The following is a 21328-nucleotide window of genomic DNA, read 5'->3' as shown; positions in this document are numbered from 1 at the left end:
TGAAGTCTCGCCTCACCTTAGATGCCGACGGCCTGGCTCGTAGTATCCCTGGGGAGTTGCTGCATCGTCCCTGTGTCGGTCCCGAGTGGCGTAGACGACCCGAAGGCACGGCGACACATGGTAGAAACCACAAGTTCAGCACGGTCACCGGTCGCAAACTTTGATTTACAGTCATATTGTCCTGTTAATTCAGACATCACTGCCAAATGCTTTCATAGCGGCCGAAGGAGGGCTAACTGAACTAGAGCGCCATTTTGGTTTTAGGGCAGCGGCAACCAACAGGAGCAAAAACTTAAGCGCTGAGCAGAATTCGAACTGCGGCAAAAATAATGCAAACGTCGTTTGCATGGTGTCTCCGGCAACTCGGAAACCTATACGCGGGCTGGCACTGCATACATGTAAAGGAAATAATGATTCCTGAACATTAACTTCCCTTCAGTCCTCAAGTGCGCAGCATGGCGACAATCAGCTCCAAGGTATGCGAGTTCTTCTAGCTCGTCCGGCCCCTTAACGAACTGCGCAGTTTCTGAGTGGGAAGGCAAGCTGCTCACCCGTTAGGTCCGACCGCTTGCGCATGCGCGCTACTGTCCCAGTCATATTTCTTTTTATTTTTAAGGATGGCTGTCTCGTCTGACTTATCAGCGACAGATTATTGGTGCGCTGGCTAGAGGCCGTGGACAGTGACTGTGCACCCCGCCACGCCGCTGCTCCCGCATGCCGCAGACGGCCCCCGTCGCCTTTACTTGGGCCAGGCATTCTGTTTTTGCTGTTTTGTGTGTCTGGCGAAGTGCGACTCAAGATATCAAGATCTTGCGCTTCGCCGGGCTTGCTTCATGCAGGTGCGCGCTTTAAACGTTCTTAATTTTGAACGCTGCGTCGAAGCCTCCGACGTTCCGTGCGCTGCATTTTTCGGTTTCATGGCGAAAGGATACGCCTTCTAACGAATTTTATTTGCAGACATTAAGTGGAATATAATTTATAATGGTCTTGACTATTGTCTAGGGTGCCGCTCTGCACTAATACTGGCATCCAGTGATGCCAAGGTGCGAGGAGAAACAGCGGAAACATAGTAAATATAGTTTAGACTGACCACACTCTATTTGCAGCAGTCAAACGTAAGCAAGGATTGCGCGGAAGGCTTGCTAAGAAAAGCAAATCGGAGGAGGCTACGTTTCTCTATTGAACGCATATCTCGATGTGGGGTAGAATCACAGAAGAGAACCTTGCAAAATTTCGAGCACACACCGATTTTATCACAGCGCCTGCATGATGCTGAGAGAACTACGAACAAAAAGTACTTCCTCTAAAAACCATTGAAATAGCACAAAGCATATTTAAGGCACACAGCATACAGAAATCGGCGTAATACGTAAACTCCACCCAAAACTGCCCTCACTTAAAAACAGAGAACTGCTAATACCGGATTTATGCGTTTAGCTGCACCGACTGTCATTGAAAAGATGGCTACCACTGTGTATTTAAAAATTACGAAATATATTTCGTCGCCTTTTAAATAAATCACTTCAGGGTGCGTGGTTCAATTCAGCGAAACAGGAGAGGAGGGATAGCTGCGAATGCACCAGCTGCACTATAAAATGGAACGCAAATACGGTTTCTTCTTCTATGCGAGAAATTATATTATTCCACCACCTGCAACTGTTTTCAAACCTAAACCGGTCGGCAAAAAATATGGGGGACACTTAAGCTCCATCTTTAAGGCTATGAGACGATACCTTAGGCAAACATCCGACATATATCATCATTATCATTATCATCAGCATGACTATACCCACTGCAGGGCGAAGGCCTCTCCCATATTTCTCCACTTAACCCGGTTCTGTGCTAGCTGCATCCACGTGACCCCTGCGAACATCTTAACCACATTCGCTCACCTAACTTTCTGCAGCCCCCTGCTACGCTTTCCTTCCCTTGGAATCCAGTTTGTTACCCTAAGCGACCGTCGGTTATCCTCTCTTCGCCCTACATGTCCTGCCCATGTCCATTTCTTTTTCTTAATTTCCACTAGATTGTCGGTAACTTGAGTTATTTCGGACAATGAAAAGGAAATAACAAGAAGAATAAGATTGGGATGGAGCGCATTTGGCAAGCACTCGCAGATTATTACTAGCAGCTTACCGGTATCGCTCAAGAGGAAAGTATACAACAGTTGCATCTTGCCTGTACTCACCTATGGGGCTGAAACGCGGAGGCTAACCAAGAGGGTTCTACTTAAGTTGAGGACAACCCAGAGGGCTATGGAACGAAAAATGGTCGGGGTAACATTAAGAGATAGCAAGCGTGCAGAGTGGGTCAGAGAAATAACTCAAGTTACCGACATATATAGCCCTGATTTATTCGAGCCGTATGAACGTGCCTGCGTGGTCCAGGAGTAGTGTCCCTGACTAGGCATCTAAAAGCGACTGAAATATTGATTCTTATTCCACCTTCCCACCTCAAATGAACAACCAGAGTTGGCAGCTCCTCCCGACTTTCTGCTACCATATATGGTCTCCTTAATTCGCACAAACCATAGAAGAATCAGAACCTCGACCATATCAGCTGCTAGCGCCTTAACCATGATTTTTGCTCAGAGCACCGACGTCGGATTTACTGGTAAAGGGGGCCTTATCGCGTTTAAACATTGGCGGGGACGTCGGTGCCTCCGCCTTGAATAGTGACGCAGCACGGGATGCAGCCATAATTAACGGTGTTACGATAACAGCAGCAGTGTCCAGAGTCCCGTTCACCCCCGCTGTTTTCTCGGTCATCTCTATCAGTCGGCGCTGGTTGGTCCGCTCCGTCGTAGCCAAGTTGCCAAGGCCAAGGCTTGTTCCCGAGAGGACAGAGTACGGAGACATATAAATATAAAGCCGCTGGGTTGTGTTGCAAGGCCCAGATTTAATTATATCGTGTAGCTCTATATTGTTGGCCGCTGGGACATTTCTGTGGGCATTTCTCTGGGTGGAGATGAACAGGTGTCAGCAGTATAGGTTAGTATACGTGTTAGTTTGTCGTGTTTGGGTAAAGTGGCGGCAGTGTTCTTTGTGTGCGGCAATATTGCGTGATGGGAGTATAAGAGTAGCCTCGCCGGGGTGGTACAGTGGTAAGACGCCCGACTACTGGCCGGAATTCCCGGGTTCGAACCCGACCTCGGCGGCTGCATTTCGATGGAGGCGAAACGAAGAGGCGTCCGTGTGCTGTACGATGTCAGCGCACGTTAAAGATCCCGAGGTGGTTGAAATTACTCCATAGCCCTCCACTACAGCTCCTCTTTCTCTCTTTCCACTTTCACTCCCATCTTCCTCCCTTCTCTTACGGCGCGGTTCAGGTATCCACGGAAGTGTGACAGTATACTGCGCCTTTCCCTTCCTATGAACCAATTATATTACAAGAGTATAGACTACAAAGCCGCGGAGGCCCTATCTGTTTCATATTGCACTTCAGCGTCCTTCGACAGCGACCGGGAGGTTGTCGACCACCTAGTTAAATGTAAGGGGCAGCCCCTTAAGGACCGCTCCTGCCCTGTACATATAAAAAATAAATGTTTTTCATCATCATCATCTGCCTCGTCTGCTGTGTTGTGTAGGCGCAGTATTTGTCACACTTGCTCTGTGGACACCTGAACTGCGCCGTAAGGGAAGGAATCAAGGTGGCAATAAAAGCAGAAAGAGAGAAAGGGATGTCATAGGGGAGGGCTATGGTGTAATTTCGAACACCTCGGATGCATAGGTTTTGGGGAAAGAAAGGCGCAGTATACTTCTGGTGGACACCACGGAATCGTGAGCATCAACACTTCATTAGGTAAAGGTTTTTTGAAGGTTAAATCAGTGCCACGCGAAGACCGGCTCTACCTAACGTAGTAAAGGCGCAGTATCTGTCAAGGTCGCTTGATGGTGAAAACCTCCGTGAAGCTGGCGGCTCGAAAAGCTGCTGCAGTGAAGCTTTCGCTTCAAAAGTTTGATAGATACGGCGCCCTATTTTTCCTGTAAGACAAATTTAATTTAAACTGAGCGGTAGCCCTGTGTTGTGGCTTTTGCTTCATAAGTTTGACAGATACTGCGCCTTTTCTTTCCTGTAAAAAAAAAAAAACTGAGAGGCAGCCGTGTGTTGTGCCATGTCAGCGCACGTTAAAGAACCCCAGTTGGTTGAAATTTCCTGCCTTCCATAGCCGCGTGTCTCATAACCCGAGTTGCTTTTAGACGTTAAACCCTGAAAACTATACCAACCTCTTTCACTATTTCCGCTTTCACATCCCACCTTCCTCCGTTCTCTGAGAGGCGGTTCATTTGTCCGCGAGGTCTGACAAATATTTCGCCTTTCCTTCTTTATAAACCAGATAACAATTTACAACAACAATACGAAAACGTGACCGGGTTGAGGTCGTGGTTTCTTCAACCACAAGCCAGCTATGAACGACGTGTCCCTTCGTGTACATGCCCGTCCTCCGAAGCTATTAAACGAAATTCTCTTTAGTGTGAAAAAAATAAAATTAAAATAAAAAACATTGGTTACAATTTGAAGGGGTGCCTTTAGAAAAATAAGGAAATGTGTACACCCTCCCCTTGCCCCGCCGGGATGGTGCAGTGGTAAGACGCCCGACTACTGTCCGGAGTTCTTGGGTTCAAACCCGACCACGGCGGCTGCGCTTCGATGGAGGCGAAACGAAGTGGCGTCCATGTGCTGTGCGCACGTTAAAGATCCCCAGGTAGTCTAAATTACTCCGTAGCCCTCCACTACGGCTCCCGTTTCTCTCCCTATACCATCCGGGACACGAATCTCTTGCAAAGGCACGGCAGATCTTCTGGCAAAAATTACAGACGCGAATGCGTCTGTAATTTTTGCCAGAAGATCTGCCAGTAATTACAGAAGATCTGTAATTTTTGCCAGAAGGGCTCCTGGCCATCCAGCGCAAAAGTTCCTACCTGCCAGCCTTCATCAATTTATAAATGTTTGTTCTCGTCCTCCTCCTTTAGAGCTCAACATGTTAATGCCCGAATTCGGGACTGAGGAGGGAAATTCATTCTTGCCTACAACTCAGTTTGAAGCCACTGTGAACAGATAATGCTCTTCAATCGAACGCCGATCGTTGGTACGCTATAATGTGTATATTAATATAAATATGTCAATAAACAAAATGTGTGACCATATAAATGGTGGCAGAGAGACCTTACTGATGTCTAACGATTAGCTGCTTTCGCACGCGTAAAATTGCAATTCAGAATGTACTCGCATTTTGATGAGGGAGTCGCACTATCGACAGTTGGGGATTCAAAATGATTAAATTAGTTTTTGCGTGGGTGCGCTTCGGCTAACCACTGGCCGTAGACACACGCGAGTGATATCAAAGGATTCATCTAGGTGAGATTTATGTGTAATTATTTCGGATCATAACAGCTAGCGTCTTGAATTTTAACGCCTATCGGTGTTGACTGCCTTTTTAGATCAGTAACATTGTTCTCTTCGCCAGCTCGAAGCAGCAGGGGTGTAAAATATATATTTTTGCCATTGCAGATATTTCATTGTGAAAGGAAAAATGCATTGGAAGATTTCGCTACTTTTGACGTCTTTGCCAGTCATGCCATAAATATTAATGCGGCTTAACATGCTCTCTCTTGACAAAAAGTTCCACCAGAAATAAGCAGTGGTTGAAAAAACATTATAGTTCTTTTGTGATAAGGTTTTTTCTTTAGTTATTTAATGCAAAAGCATAGCGCACATGTGTTTTGCTTTATGGTACTAAAGTAAAGAAGAAATGCCGGACTTGCTATTGCGTTTTATTGTTGTTGTCTTATTGCTTCAGGTGTTCTTTAAGCCTTTACATTTCTATACATTGTTGTTTATTTTGGACATAGATGCTTTTGTGTTAAGCAGCTCTGTGTGGATGCATGTCTGGAATTAAGTGAAAACTTGGAAAACAACAAATACTCTTCACAAGGTGTCAAGCGGATTTTACCAAGAAAAGGAAGTAAGAAAATAAGTGGTATCGCCCTGCAAAATTTTAAAAGTACTCGGGACGTCAAAACCTTATAAACCGTCATTTTTATTTTCTTTTGTAGCTAGGTTGAGGTTCAGGCTCAAGCCTACAATCGCATAAACCAATATGCTTCCTATGGCCTGCCGTTTTCGATCGCAAGAAACCTGCATGCCGGACGCAAGAAACAAATGTATCGTAGACCTTGCTGCTATTTGTGAATCCCCGTGGGTTTTACAAGTTCGGTGAAATAACCATAAATGAGAAGGCCATTGAAGAGGTCAGCGGGTGTATACAATGTTTAGAAAACTTGCTGTTCTGTTCTCACGAAATATTTACACCAAAAGAAAACTTTTGCGAACATGCTCTTGCTGTCAGGAAGCATACAACATTTTCCTCCATTATGTGAAGTTCGCTTACACAGGTCCTAGAGATGACCAACTGCATTCCAAATACATAAGGTAGCCTGGCGGCTTGTCACAAATCCTTATGTAATATAGTATGTCTCGACCACTTCGAGAAATGTGGTGTTTTGGTATCATCATCATCATCATATTCAGCCTGACTATACCCACTGCAGGGCGAAGGCCTCTCCCATATTTCTCCGCTTAACCTGGTTCTGTGCTAGCTGCATCCACGTGACCCCTGCGAACTTCTTAACCTCATTCACCCACCTAACTTTCTGCCGCCCCCTGATACTCTTTCCTTCCCTTGGAATCCAGTTTGTTACCTTAAGCGACCATCGGTTATCCTCTCTTCGCACTACATGTCCTGCCCATGCCCCTTTCTTCTTCTTGATTGCCACTAGAATGTCGGTAACTTGAGTTATTTCTCTGAACCACTCTGCACGCTTCCTATCTTTTAATGTTACCCCTACCATTTTTCGTTCCATAGCCCTCTGGGTTGTCCTCAACTTAAGTAGAAGTCTCTTGGCTAGCCTCCACGTTTCAGTCCCATAGGTGAGTACAGGTAAGACGCAACTGCTGTATACTTTCCTCTTGAGCGATACCGGTAAGCTGCTAATCATAATCTGCGAGTGCTTGCCAAATGCACTCCATCCCAATCTCATTCTTCTTGTTATTTCCTTTTCATGGTCTGGATCTGCGCTTACTACCTGTCCTAAGCAGACAGATTCGCCTACTACTTCCAGTACTTCGCTACCTAATGTAAACTGCTGTTCCTTGCCGAGGCTGTTGAACATTACCTTAGTCTTCTGCATATTCATTTTCAAGCCTACCTCTCTACTTTTCCTGTCTAGGTCATCAATCATTATTTGCAGTTCATCCTCGGAGTTGCTTAGCAAGGCAGTGTGATCAGCAAATCGCAGATTACTGAGGTATTCACCATCTACCCTTATCCCTAACTGCTCCCATTCCAAGCCTCTGAATACTTCCTCTAAGCAAGCTGTGAATAGTACTTGGGAGATTGTGCCTCCTTGCCTAACACCTTTCTTTATGGGAATTTTGTTGCTTTCTTTATGCAGAACTATGGTTGCTGTGCAGCCACTATATATATCTTCCAGCACTTTCACGTACGGCTCGTTTACCCCCCGATTTCGCAATGCCTGCATCGCCGCCGAGGCTTCAACTGAGTGAAATGCGTTTTCGTAATTAATGAATGCTATGTATAAGGGCTGGTTATATTCTGAGCATTTTTCTATCCCCTGATTGATGGTATGGATATGATCGATATTAGAGTACCGTTTCCGAAAACTTGCTTGATCTTTTGCTTGAGTTGCAGTCTAAGGTTGTCCTGATTCTATTAGCAATTACCTTAGTAAATACCTTATACGTAACAGACAGTAAGCTGATTGGTCTGTAATATTCAAGGTCCATAGAGTCCCCTTCCTTATGAATGAGGATAATGTTTGCATTCCATGGTTCCGGTACCGTCGATGACACCAGGCACTGCGTATACAAGGTGGCCAGTTTTTCTAGCACGATATTCCCCCCCCCCCCCCCCCCGTTACTTCAGCAAATCTGTAGTTATCTGATCCTCTCCAGCTGATTTCCCCCTTTTCATAGTTTCTAATGCTTTCTTGACCTCGTCCTTCGTCACTGGTGGAACGTCCGACTGTTTTTCCCTGCCGCCAATCTCGTCATGGTCCTGACTTTGGCTACTGTAGAGATCTTTATAGAACACCTCGGCTACTTTAACTATCTTGTTCATATTCGTGATGACGTTGCCCGCCTTGTCCCTTATCGCATACATCTGGTTTTTGCTCATGCCCAATTTCTTTTTTACCGCTTTAAGGCTTCTCCCGTTCTTTACAGCATGCTCAATTTTCTCCATGTTATACTTCCTTATATCGGCCACCTTGCACTTATTTATTACCTTTCATATCTCGGCCAATTCGGTCTGGTCTGTTGGATTGGAAGCTTTCATACTCTGGCGTTTCTTAATCAAATCTTCGTCTCCATAGATAGCTTACCGGTATCCTCTCTAACTATCCTACCGCCTACATCTACCGCACACTCATTAATGATATCTCTGAAATTATTGTTCATGGCTTCTAGGGTAATGTTGCCATCTTTGGTTAGAGCTGAATATCTATTCTATAGCGAGATCCTGAACTCTTCTGCCCTCCCACTCACCGCTAATTAGTTGATGGGTTTCTTTCTCACTAATCTGTTGCTTTCCTTCTTCAGGTTTAGGCTAATTCGGGACCTCAACATCCTGTGGTCACTGCATCGCACTTTCCCGATTACCTCTACATCTTGTATAATGGCGGGGGTTGAACGCATTATGAAGTCGATTTCAATTTTAGTCTCCTCCCCGTTAGGACTTTTCCATGTCCATTTCCGGTTCTTTCGTTTTCCGGTTCTTCCGTTTGCTGAAGAAGGTATTCATGATTCGGAAGTTATTGCGCTCTGCAAACTCAACTAGTAACTCCCCCCTGCTATTCCTAGAACCAATGCCATAGTCACCTACTGCCTTGTCTCCTGCCTGCTTTTTCCCTACCTTGGCATTGAAGTCGTCCATTAGTACAGTATACTGCGTCTGTACTTTTCGCATTGCCGATTCTACATCTTCGCAGAGGCTTTCAACTGCCTGGTCATCATAACTGCATGTAGGTGCATAGGCCTGTACAACCTTCAGTTTATACCGCTTAATAAGCCTAATTACGATGCCTGCAACCCTCTCAATAATAGTATAGAATTCATCTATATTATCCGCTATATACTTATTGACAAGGAAACCTACTCCTAGTTGTCGCCTCTCTGGTAAACCTCGATAACACAGTACATGCCCATCCTTCAGTACAGTATATGCCTCATTCGGCCTCCTACGCGTTTGAATTGTGGTGCTGGCGAAGACTCTTGAGAGTTCCTTGGACTGCCAGAAGATCAAATAAGTCAATATTGTCGACCATAAACCCTGACTGCTCATTGGAGGGTCAAATTCTAAAGTTAAAGCTCAGCTACTTTGGTCATCTGATGAGAAGAGAGGAGTCGCTGGAGAAAGGTTTGATGTTGGGAAAGGTTGAGGGTCGCCGGAGAAGGGGTAGGCAGCGAACGCGATGGTTAGATGGCATCCTCGAGGCACTGCAGATGAAGTTATGTGATGTTAGGAAGATAGTGAGAGACCGGAAAGCGTGGCGTGACATGGTCCATAGTGTCACGAAGAGTCGGACACGACTGAACGACTGAACTGAACTGAACCTCACTAAGGCCTATGACATCCCATTTCATGCCCTCTAGTTCCTCTAACAGCACTGCTAAACTAGCTTCACTAACTAGGGTTCTAGCGTTAAACGTTGCCAGGGTCAGTTTCTAATGGCGCCCTGTCCAGCGGAGCCAGGAATTCTTAGCAGCCCCTGCTGCGTCACAGGTCTGACCATCACCGTGGTCAGTTTTCTGCAGCCGCTGGTGACTGAGGGCCGGGGTTTTGTGGAGCTTATCATGAGAGGTTACGGCCAAGTACTGCACCAGGGTGGCCAACTCCTGTTCTGGTGAGGGAGTGCGTTGCCGGAGGTGTTCACCGGCATCAGGTCGCACCCCAAACCTGTTTATGCAATTCCACCGACACGCGGATTTTTTTTTTTTTCATGCGGTGGAGAATTGCGCGGCACCGAGATTTGAACCTCGGTTCTCTTGCATGCGAGGCGGATGTTCTACCGCTACGCCACCGCTGCACCTTGGGTTTATTCGCAGCTGTATATACTTGGCACCACTTCCGCGGCTACGCATCCTCGGGCACTCCGCCAACAAGCGTCCCATTGTACCATTAGGCAGAAGAAAGAGACTTCTCATTTCGCGCCACCTCCGCTGCTATTCTTGTGCCTATCATCAAAATGATCCACAAAGCGCTCATGCCGGTGTCCTGCAAATCTACGATTGGATTCGTCAGAAGTGTTACTGGTGCGGAATGAACAATTTCCTACGTCGCTACATTTGCTCTTGTACCGCCTGTCAACAGCGAAAGACTTCTTGCCACCCCGCTGGCCCTCTGCAGCCTTTACCGTGTCCAAAAAGCCGGTTTGATCTCATGGGAACAGACCTTTATGATCCACTAACCTTGAAGTGCCGGTGGTGATTGATGGGTTATCGTTTCCGTCGATCACCTGACCCATAACGCGGAGACTGCAGCAATTCCAGCGGCGACAGCCCGAGAGGTAGCCCATTTTCTTCTGTATCATTTATTGCTTTGCATGGTTCCCCACGCGAGCTACTGAAGACAGGGGTCACGTTTTTCTGTGCGAAGTCGTCCAAGAGCTCCTGTCTAAAAAGTGCTCTCCAACTGGCGAAGCTCCTACTATTTAAGCGACAACGTGCGTTCTCGTGACGTAACACCAACTGCTGGCACAGAAACGTGTCACTTATTTTTGTGTAATTATTCCACATTTTATTTAAAATTAACTCTGCCCTAATTCACAACATCTGGGGCAAATAAAGTTGTCTCTCTCTCTCTCTCGTTAACGTACCCGTTTTCATCTTATCGGTGACTACGAGTAGGACGCAAAAATATAACAGAGGAAAATAAATGCAGTGAAAGAGGTTTATTGAGCTTCTCAAAACACATCCTCAATACAGGCTTTGTTTTGTGACGCCGTTTATCTCTGCCTATAACTTCTATTAATGTTGACAGGAGTAAATTATGGCATATTTGTCTTTTGCTCTGACCATGTTTGTATTCCTCGGAATTCAGTTCACAATAACTAAGGGGCAGTAAATCGCAATTTTTTATTACTCATGTCTCTAGGTGCTACGGCTACAGCAAGAGAGCTCCAACATGTCTAACGCGTCCAGAAGATCCAGAAGACAGATCTCTTCCCAAACTACTGCTTCAGAGTACCTTTTTGTCCTGACAAGAAAACAGGAGTTGGAGAAAGAACTGTCGCAATGTCGGGATCAACTCAAGGTAGCACAACAACCAAACGACGTAGAAGAATCAGAAAAGCTCAACACACACAAAAAAAAACAAAAATTAGGGGCCATATGTACGCTCCGGCCGCCTTAAGGAAACGTAGATGTCTCCTGCATTGTTGTTTGAACCATTCTGATTTTGGCAGACAAAGTAGCGGATTAGCAATAAAACCCTTTGTCATAGTTTGTGAAACAATAAAAATAGTGAAAAGTGCAGTAAATTAGTAAACTGTGCAAGAGGTAAAAACATTGCCTGTAATTTAACCAATGGCCATTCGGAGTAGAATTACGGAAGCGCTCTTCTCGTTGTTCCAGTGTCTCTGCTGAATGTTCTGCTTTCCTCTCCTCTATATTTCTCCAATCTACTGCACTTTGCCAGACTGCAACTTCTGCATCCGACGAATTACTTGAGATTCGCTTGCCAAAGGCGGTCAGTCTCTGATTGGCTCAACTTCTCCATGACTGACTGCTCCGTTACCGGAGCGATGCCCCATGTATACACTCGCTCCGGCGCTTCAGAAGTACAATGACGTCACTGCATCACCTGCGTAGCAAAGGAGACGGCGGAGGCCCTCATTCTTTGCCTCTTATCGGCATTCGTTGCAGTGCTATAGATAATTATAGTTGGTTGACAGGAAAGGAACGGTGCCGTATCTTTCACGCTTTCTCGGGCAAGTGTGTTTGGTCGCTAAACCACCGCTCCTGTCCCGTTGCATTCCTTGGACGCGTTCAAGTTTCTTACGGAATACCAACGGCACCCCAGAGTGCAGCGCTCCGTTTGGCCTGAGCGGCTGTCACGCTCGAAGGGTCACTCCTCTCTATGGAAATCGCACCGCGTTCATCACGACTCTCCTTCTAGCCACCATACCACAATTGAGGGCTACGGAGTAATTTCGACCACCTGTGGATTTTTAACGTGCACAGACATCGCAGAGCACACGAATGCTACTCCGTTTTAGCCTTCATCGAAAGGCAGACGTCGATGGTCGTGTTCGAGCCCCGGAACAATGCCTAGGGCACCGGTGAACTTTGGTGCGCTCAACGGAACGCTGGTTACGTTCAATGCAACGCTCGGTCGCCTGCAGCCAAAGCTTTCGCTGCACAATTGGTTTAGCAGCGTTAAAACCCTCAAATGCACAGCGGGTGCCGTGGTGACAGCACCTGGGAGTCATCTGCACAACTATAGCGGAGGAGTCGGTGGCGGCTCCGCACTGCTCTCCAGATGATGATGATACTGATGATGATGATGATGATAACCACTTTATTCTTCCACCAGGTAAGGAGGCCCCAATCTCCGCCCCCGGCTCGCAGGCCTAAAGGACGGGAGTTGAGACCTCCGCGATCAGATGCAGGCAAAGAGGTCTTGATTCTTCGCGGTTTCTTCCGCCAGGCGGATGGCTTGTTGCTGTGGAGCAGGGACCTCGCTCCGCAGCAAGGCTTCCCGGCGTTTCTACAATTTATATTTATTTTAGCCCCTGGGAAGCTAGCACAATCCCAGATTATATGTAAGACGCCCGACTACTGTCCGGAATTCCCGTGTTCGAACCCGACCTCGGCGGCTGCGTTTCGATGGAGGCGAAACGAAGAGGAGTCCGTGTGCTGTGCGTTGTCAGCGCACGTTAAAGGTACCCAGGTGGTCGAAATTACTCTGTAGCCCTCCACTACGGCTCCTCTTTCTCTCTATCCACTTTCACTCCGCACCTTCCTCCCTTCCCTTACGGCGCGGTTCAGGTGTCCACAGAAACAAGTGTGACAGATACTGCGCCTTTCCCTCCCTGTGAACCAACCAAGGACCCCTCTCTCCCCACGGTGCTTGTGTTTATCGCTTTTCTATCGTTAATCTGGACATAATACGCCCAGACCGGGTTTACGAAGTTCCCAGTCTGCAGGCGCCGCCATCCGACTGCCTCCCTATTGTCTAGACGTTTATCCGATGGTGGCAGTTCCTTGCCCTACGGGGCTGGGACGGTAGGTAAACGCCGCTTGCGGCGGGGGCTAGCCAGCCACCGAATGTTTATCTGTTGTAGGCCGTCATTGCACCTGCCGACGCTTAGGTGGTAGACGAAGGCTGTTGTTGCGGCGCGTCTTTCTCTCACTCTTCTTTTCCTTTCTTCTCTATTTCTCTTCTGCCCGCACGAGGCAGCGAAACGAAGAGGCGTCCGTGTACTGTGCGATGTCAGCGCACGTTAAGATGCCCAAGTGGTCGAAATTACTCCGTAGTCCTCCACTACAGCTCCTCTTTCTTTCCACTTTCACTCACACCTTCCTCCGCTCCCTTATGGTGCGGTTGAGGTGACCACAGAAAACAAGTGAGACAGTTACCGCGCCTTTCCTTTTCTATAAATAAATCATTAAACCTCCTGCTTAACCTGTAATTTTCAAGGATCTCCGTATAATTTTGCAGACGCTCGTCCAAGTTCCGTCACTCAGGTAGCTCCACATTAACCCGGAAGTTGAGAGCTTGGGCTAACTCGTGGGCCGCTTCGTTGCGAGAAGCGGACGCGTGCGCAGTTCTCCAGCATTTTCCTGTTTAGTGATCTACTGGCCAGAATCCTTGCCGGTTCCGGCGAGACCCTACCTTCTCCAAAATTCCAAACGGCCTGATTATGAAATTGGCTTGCGTTCCGACGCAAGCGAGTGCTATTGCAACTTATATAAATACTTGGTTTACAGGAAGGAAAAGGCGCAGTAGCTGTCACACCTGTGTATGAGGACACCTGAACCGCGCCGTAAGAGAAAGGAGGAAGGTGGGAGTGAAAGTGGAAAGAGAGAAAGAGGAGTCGTAGTAAAGGGCTACGGAGTAATTTCGAACACCTGGGGATCTTTAAAGTGCGCTGACATCGCAGAGCACACGGACGCCTCTTCGTTTCGCCTCCATCCTCGACCGTTTCCGTGTGGCGGCTTCTAACGGGGCCGACCGTCGACCACCGTGGCGACCGGCGCCCCCGTTTTGCCACTTGCCGCGTGCACGCACGCAACTGATTGCTGTCCATCGAATCGAAGCGTCTGATTAATGCTTCTGCACTCTTCTCCCTCCTCTCTGCGTTGAGTATGGGATGCATGTTACGAGGGAGGGGGGGGGGGATGATTAGGTTTTCTCGGAAGTCCTTTGGGATGCTTGATTTTTTTTGTAGTCCCCTATCTGTCTGCAGGCTACCATTTCGACTATAGTTCTGCCCGTGGTCGTTCGACTTAATCTTTACAGCTGTGAAACTCTGACAGCCTCATAGGTCAAACGAGTCGGTACATAAATATTCGTCTGCGTGAACACCTATATTCGCTGTCGGACACACGATATTCTCACTTAAAAGATCATTGTAGGGCTTGTGGGAAAGAAGGAAAGAAGAATAACAAAAGTTGTCGCCCCTTGGTTTCAAAAACACAGATTTTGTTTCGCCATAGGGACAAAACTACGAGAGAAATTACTGAGACATATTACATCAGCAAGAAGCAGTCGCAGTGTGTCAGCCAGCCTTCATTGGTGCTTATCGATAAAGAGGTTTCTTTTCTGGATAATGTTTGGGGATAATTTATAATTTGTGAAACGGGCCGTTGGGGAGGAGGGGGAGGGGGGGGGGGGGGCTTGTATGTTTGGTCTTACTTGATAGGTTTTTCCACGTGGCTGTTGAAGGAAGAACATATCTCTTGAATTTTGCCCTGTCAAGGGTTTCGTTCTTTGTAACATCATGTGACATATTTTTTTTTGTATAAGAATCCGCTTTCTTCATAATAAAAAATTAGTTGCGAGTCAGCGCTCGTCTGTGGTGCGTCTCTTCTTGTGTTTCGTCTTTTAGCGCTGTTCCACCCACTATGCAATTATACCAACTCGCCCAACTGTCCATCCTACTTCAAGTTATTTTTCAATTGTAGTACATTTCCGCAATTTACCTCAATCTCATCAAGTTACGTGTAAAAAAGAGGACACCCACTTTGTCATCTTCGGAACTGAAGTGAAAATTGGGAAAACGTGTAATAAAAGAGTTCCGTCCCTCTGCCTTCACCGCTCTATAAGCATGCTTTCACAGAACATCTTCAGTGTCGGTCAAAACGTAAGGCCTTGATTCTTGAGCTCTCAGCACAGTGAAGTAAAATAACAACACTCCGGCCACACCCCAGTGTCCATCTTGAGCTCGCATGATGCCTGGGCATTTGATGGGACATTGCTGCATCTGCATGGAATGAAAAACAGTACCGATTGTTCTTGCGCCGCTCTAGAAATGTGCGGTGACTCTGAATGTATAGGGTCGTGGTGTACATATATTGAAGCAAATAGTGTCAGCTTTAGATGCGAGAGACCTTTATTCCGAGATACCAATGCGATATAATAACATATAATTAGAGCAAATTTCCCGAAATGATCGAAGTTTTTCACACAAAAGAAGTACTTGCTTCTGATGTTTGACATGTGTTTACAAATAGTTAAGCCCTTAAGCCCATCCTGAAAAAAACAGGGCGTGTCCTGGGCAACAAATAGCAAGAAATTACAGATCTCACAAGAATTGCTATGTTATTCTAGCATCTTTATGAAAATTACATTGTATTTTTTTGCCAGATTGTGGTGTATGTTGGACTATGTTGCTTCTCTGAACTACAAGTTAATGTGGCATTAGTGCATTCTTTTAAATATCTGTCATATGCTAAATATGTACCAGGATTTGTTCCTTCGCCATTCGTATATTTATAAAGGGATGAGAGATAGCCGCATGAAACAGACATGTGTGTTCTCTTTTTGTCATGTACCTGAACGCTGAACGTAATTCATAATAGTTTAATTAGGAGAGAGATCTATGGAAAGTATGTGGCTTCAAACAAAAGATTAGAAATATCACTCTACCCGAAAACCCCATCATTTCCTGCCTAGTTAGTCACATTTAGGAGGGCCCATTCTGTTTTGTTTCTTTTAAATAATTCAATGACAAGTTAAATAATTTGCTTTTTTCTTTTTTTTTTTTTTTGAAGCGGCCGTCGCCGCCGCCGGGGTTCGCTCCCGTGTTCTTGGATTTACCAGCTGGGTGACGTCACCACGGCGAGGTATGCCTGTGGTGAGTACAATGATCAGAAATTGCGGATTTGTCATCACGCGTGATAGTGACAGTATCATGAACACGTATCGAATAAAAATGGACATGGTCGGCTTTGGAAATACATAAGAGGTCTTATTTGAAATAGCATAAAGTGTACAACCAAGGTACCTGTTACTTCTTTAGACAGTTGGTGGTCAGGTTTACCATACATGTTTTGTCGATGCGCCTGGATGTAGTCGCTTCATCAAATTATGCAGACGAAATAAGAAAAACAGTTACTTTGATTTTTTTTTTGTTCCAAACGAAACCCACTTGCAGACTTTTCTTTCCTTTTTTTTTTGGAGGGGGGGGGGGGGGGGGCAAGGCAATGACAGGTGTTTTTATGTTAAGCATTTTATTCTACGGGATATCAATTGTTATGTTTCGCTTGAGGGCTACGCTAGTGTAAATCGGTATATTCGATTTAAGCTTTATGTTGCGAAACCTGTCTACAAAAGATTCACCGTGAATTCCCTCCTGTGCAGCATTTCAAGACTTGTCCTAAAAAAATAATATCGTCCATTTTTGTCGTTTCACTCTCGGTAACTGGAATTTGGTTGCTCAGAGATAAAGAGATATGTGCTGCCTTATTGGCACGTAGTGGCTTTCTTTTATTGTCAGTAAGTAAAGCCGCGTAAATGGCACTTTCGAGCTTAATATGTAAGGTAGCTTTTTCCAATAAGATCTATAGCGACTGGCATCAGGAATGTTTAGTGAAGCGAATAATTTCATGTTAAAATAGCACACATAAAGCAGGAACGCCCAGAGAAGAACGCGGATAGGGTGCGATCCAGTCCGTGTTCACTGTGTCTTCGTGTTTTATAGCGCCGTTTTCTCTTTATTAACTGGCCAAACGCTCTAGTCTACGAATATTTTCAAACTTACTTAACAATATAGTAAGTCGTGCATTTTATAAAACGAAGTAATACCGCAGCGTAGACACTACAGTCCTCAGCAGCTGTCGGTTTGTTTCATTGAGATAGGGCACTCACTCAGTTTCAAGAACTGGGTAACCTACTCTGGGATACCTACTGTATGCATTATTGCATTTATATAAGTGCTTTAATATCGACAGTAATTTGCGTCGAGTAATAATTCTTGTTTTCGACTAAAATTCCAATATGTAATGAGACATTTTGTCTGCAAAATGTTGTGAACGTTAGTTTTGCAATGAGCACCTTTTTGCAATATATTAATGGACACAATAGGAAGTGAGCAATGTATTTTTTATTAGTTAACTCGGTCACAAATTTAGATACGTGCATAACCAAAGATGAAAAATTGCTGAACATCTATATGCCTTGTGTAATTACATGTGGACGTTTCTGTGCATAGAAGACAGATATTTATAGTGGCTCCAAAAATTTCGCTTCAATAACAATAGCAAACAATTTTCAAAAAGTCATATAAAACAAAAATGAACCTTTGCAGAAGGATTATGATAAAATGAAATGCACATGAGGTGAAATTTATTTCTCCCATTAGCCACATATGTGAATTTCAAGATATTGTTACAGACGAAGGAGGAAGAAGAGTGCAGTGGCGCGGGCAGGAGGGCGCGCTAGGCCCGCACACAGATTCATTAAACGTCATCTCACGATCCTCGAGCATCTTCTCTCTGTCCTCTGTTCTCCTTTTGACATCGCTTGCTGTCATGTAACAATAATAAAATGGTTTATTCCGCTGGTATTTTAAAAATCATCCCGCATACTTTCTTTAAAGGCTCTTTTTCGTGAAAACCTAAATGTATACTTCGCTACGCGAGCTGTTCTCAGCAATATAATATAGAAGATACAATCTGCAGGCCACTACGCGATTGTGCTGCAGCACTCTTCTATCTACAGCAGCAAAACAGGTATGAAAAATAAACATGTATTGCGTGCAATTCTGATTGATCCTTGTCGCTCTAACCGTTTGTATATCTGAAAACAGCAGAATGACAGGGTCACAGTTTGAGGCTTATAAATCGCAAAGAGATTTATTTAAAACACGCTACGTCTACTAGTTAGGAAGACCGCTGCAGAGCCAAAGCTAAGCAGCGGCTTTCCTTTTCTTGGTGACGTAGTTAACGAAAATGTCCGTCACGAATTCAATGAAAAGGAGCCCTTGAGCGGAAAGATTCATTACAAAAGTCACACGGGGTGCTTACATGACGCGAAGGTCTGCATCCAACTGCTTCTAATTTTTCGACACGCAGTGGACTGTTTAGTCCCGCCCCCCCATTTGTTCCAGACAGTGGCACTGAAATATTTCTCTTCGCATTATCCCGGAAGTCCCAGTTTAACTCTTGCTGAAGTGAGCCACTATATTCGGTCGCGATTAATATGTACAGTGCTTCAGGCTAGGCTGACATCAGCTGTGCCAGGAAACAAACCGTGGGGTTGCCGACGGAAAAAGCGCTTTCTAGCATTAAGTTTATTTTACGCATACGCGCCAAGATGGTAAACCCAGCACTCTGTTTCGGGCGTCGATATTTTGGCTTCTCGATAGTGCTTCAATCACTAACTAAAATTTCAAAAACTTGTTTAAAATGTTTGCTTTTCGCAATATTGTCACGCAACTTCGTAGAACGTCGACGGAAGATGAAGGAGAGCGGTCGGGTAGATCGGTGAAGAAAAAAAGAAGAGCAGGGGCAGAGGAACGTTTGTACGCTTCGCCGCAGTCCTCTTTGTACCGATCCCTGTAAATAAACCCCCCGTGCGTACAAAGCACGTAACATCTTGGTGGAGGCCCTTACAAAAATGGATATTGAATTTCTGTTACCCACGTAATGTGTTTTTGATGAGTCATCAACCACTCAAAGGAGATTCAAGATTAGATGTGTTTTAGCATCATATCCGCAGCAGACTTTCCTTTGAGATCACACATGAAGTTTTGTGCTTGGAAAACGCAACAGTATTTTTGGGTAGGATCTAATGTGGAAATACATTGACTTTCTCAAATGAGGAAACGTATACATCACTAAGTGAATATATATTATTTCTTTGTTAACTGCACACTTTCAGAGCCCTATGTTTTCATTTCTGATTAGCATATGTAGGATGTTGCCTAAGAAACAATTTTTATGTGTTTTAACATGAGATCCGCAACAGACTTTCATTTGAGATTACGCAAGAAGTTTTATACTTGGAAAACAAAACAGTATTTTTGTATAGGAGCTAATGTGGAAAAACATTGACTTTCTCAAATGAGGGAAATTATACATCACTAAGCGATTGTATATTCTTTACTATGTTTTCATTTCTGTTTAGCATGCACTGTAAAAACAAAAACAACTTTTTGGACATTTGTTTCATTCAAAACACGCTTACACCCCGCGTCTTGGGTGTTTGTGCCATTGCAAATCACTTCTTGCCAAGCGAATGGGTGCTGTGGTTGGACAATATGCTTGAGGGTGTTACGGGCAAGGATATTGTTGTGTACGCGAACCGACGCACTGCCACACCGCCTCCAAGCTAACGGACGCAAGGCCGCTCCATTTCCAATGCCTCCTTGCACCTGCGAGCAGGCCGTTTTGGAGACACCAGCAGGGGTACCCCGGCCTGCGCCGACAACGACGCGCGGACGTAACCCGAGCCGTGCGTTGACTCGGAACTGGACCGTCCTGGGAGCATGTGCGCGACCAGGGCACGAGAAGCAATGCCTTCTTTATAATGCATGATATTTTGCGTGTTTCTTAAACTTTCGAGCTCCTTGCTCTGCGTATAGATTAGCCGAGACCTCAGTCATCGCAACGCTTCCCGAAATGTTTAGATACAAATAAGATTTAGTTACCAGTAAAATAGTGTTGGCGCTGCTGCGCTTGCCGGCATTGAAGCTTGGTCGCACTTTTTTCCTTAAAGGTTCGTGCTACAGCTCCGTGTTCAGCGAAAATTACGCCCAAGGTAGCAACCACCGAAGAGCCAGCGCTGATAAATTTGCCAGCGATGCCAAACTCGACATGTTAAAATGACTGCAGTGGACAAAATAGTGCGCATAGGTATCTAGAACATTACATGCAAGTTCTAAAGGTCAAGAAGTTGTAATTGTTAGAGCAGCCGCAATGGCCTGTACACTTCGAAACATGCTTCGAAGCATTATACATTGTTCCGCTCAGTGTGACATTTATTGAATAATTCGGTATTCAAATGCCATTTATTTCAAGGCGCAAGCCCGTCTAGGCTCTTGGTGTGTCGGCAGAAAGTGACCGCCGCACGCATAATCAAGAAATGTACGCCACATGAAGGCAGAATAAAACAAGAAAAGCTGATTGGAGGTGGGATAGTGACAGTTAAGAAATATTATTGGTTATAATAGAGGTTGGTAGAGGTTATAATGAATAATATTGAGTGCTAACGACTTTTAATGACTGGTATGTTTGACGACAGCTTGTAACAAATAGAATTGATTAGAAATGACTAATATGCTTATAAATTTAGTAGCACCGAATAAAGTTACCTACTAATGACTTGTAATGACCAATCTTCATTTTTATAGCGGTGAAGAAATCCACAAGAAGAAAAAAGAAGGTGTTTCTTCAGCGCTATAAAAATCAAAATCATGTACCAATTAACCCGCCAAAAAGTACTTCTGCGTAATGACTAATATGTTTAATGACGACTGGTGACTACTACAACAGGTTAGATATCACTAAATATGGTTAGGAATGAGTAGTAATGACTAAATAGCCTGCAAATGATTTACAATGAATACTAATGACTTGCAATGACTAGTCACTTATACTGACCATGTGTGTAAAGAATACTTGCAATGACCACAAGATATCAAAAATTACAAAAATGCGTAGTAATTATCGGTAATAAATAAAATGGCAAGTAATTACTCGTAATAACTATTATGCTAACAACAATTTGTATCACCTGCAATTGATTAGAAATGCCTAAAATAAGGATTAATGTGTAGTAATGACTAAAATGACTAGTAATGTT

General features: G+C 45.0%; 1 long non-coding RNA gene across 2 annotated transcripts in view; it reads left to right on the top strand.

Moving 5' to 3' along the window:
* LOC146189890 (uncharacterized) overlaps positions 1-11522 on the top strand; it is a 101697-nt gene extending 90175 nt beyond the window's left edge. For both annotated transcript variants that reach the window (XR_014707320.1, XR_014707319.1), the window contains exon 3: positions 11174-11522. This is a non-coding gene — a long non-coding RNA (uncharacterized LOC146189890). The remainder of the gene's footprint in view (positions 1-11173) is intronic.
* Positions 11523-21328: the final 9806 nt, after the last annotated feature.

Source organism: Amblyomma maculatum, chromosome 5 (assembly GCF_055883805.1).
Source record: "Amblyomma maculatum isolate TAMU_Amacu chromosome 5, ASM5588380v1, whole genome shotgun sequence".
Taxonomy (NCBI): Eukaryota; Metazoa; Arthropoda; class Arachnida; order Ixodida; family Ixodidae; genus Amblyomma; species Amblyomma maculatum.
Note: the sequence above shows the minus strand (reverse complement) of the source record. Positions and strands in the feature narration are given on the sequence as shown.